Source organism: Corvus brachyrhynchos, unplaced genomic scaffold (assembly GCF_000691975.1).
Source record: "Corvus brachyrhynchos isolate BGI_N302 unplaced genomic scaffold, ASM69197v1 scaffold1, whole genome shotgun sequence".
Classification (NCBI taxonomy): domain Eukaryota; kingdom Metazoa; phylum Chordata; class Aves; order Passeriformes; family Corvidae; genus Corvus; species Corvus brachyrhynchos.
Genome location: NW_008237222.1, coordinates 11,610,730 through 11,611,794, shown reverse-complemented (window position 1 = coordinate 11,611,794; position 1,065 = coordinate 11,610,730). Strand labels below are relative to the sequence as shown.

The 1,065-nt window shown below is 46.2% G+C and overlaps 1 long non-coding RNA gene across 1 annotated transcript in view; it reads left to right on the top strand.

The window, feature by feature from the left end:
• LOC108445379 overlaps positions 1 to 842 on the top strand; it is a 2,508-nt gene extending 1,666 nt beyond the window's left edge. Inside the window, exon 2 of the long non-coding RNA XR_001860199.1 lies at positions 304 to 842. This is a non-coding gene — a long non-coding RNA (uncharacterized LOC108445379). The remainder of the gene's footprint in view (positions 1 to 303) is intronic.
• The last annotated feature ends 223 nt before the right edge of the window (positions 843 to 1,065 follow it).

The window sequence follows — 1,065 nt, the reverse complement described above, 5'->3', positions numbered from 1 at the left end:
CTGCTGAGTTTTGATTGAATAATAAGTTTGGCTCTAGCTAGAGAAAAATGTGCAGACAGGCAATATGCTGACAGGGAGCAAAACTGGGAGCCAGCAATTCTAGGAAAGGGATGGGTTCAGGAAGGCACGGGAAGAACAGAGAGGTAAGGGGTGACTCTGAGGAAGAAAGACAGAAGTGCTGCAGTTATTTCAATGGGTGGTAGGAAATGTCCCTTTTGAAGAAGAGAAGGGAAGCTGGCCCCAACCTTGGTGCAGCATATTCCCATTATTCATTTACCGTGTCATTCTTAATTGTCTCCATAGCTCCTGTCCCACGGGTACATGTGCCCAGAGGGCATGAAGCAGCACCACCAGAGCTGCCAAAGCAGAGATGGAGGAGACACAGACCCCATGGAAATCTGGAAGTGGACTGGCTCCCAGCCTGACACCCCAGGCAAATATCTTTATACAGAGGATGCACAGGCAGGGCAGAGGAGGCCTCCACTTTGCTTCCCACCACTAAGGCTGCTGAGCAAGCAGCCTGTTGCATTCTCCTCTGACTTTAATTTGCAAATAGCCTTAAAGGATTGCAGAAAACAGCATGGGAATTTCTTTTTAATGATGGTAATAAAGGTTAGGCTGTTTGTGTAAAGCCTGCAATGTAATCACTGAACAACATAAGAGTACACAAGGTGTCATGTAGAAACAAAGAGGTCACCCTGAGCAGAGGAGGGAATGAAAGCAGAGAGAAGCATCCATATTCACTGAACAAAACCTCTGCACTCTCATGTCTGGACACTGAGCCTACCTGGGCACTAGTAAAAATCCAAACAAATAAATAGAATTGTCTCACATCTCTTGAATTCACCTGCCGGAGCAGCGGCTGTGTTCTTTGATCACCCAAACAGGCAGCCTGAAAACAGTTTGAAAAGCTGAAATTCAGGGGTGCTGGCCATTTAGCTACTCTCTGTATTGAAGGCCCAGACAAAAGGATGCCAGACAATGTTTTTCAATGGCCTCTTTCTTTTCCTAGGCAGAACCTGAAAAATGCCTCTTGATGAGCTCTCCAGAACTAATCACCATACA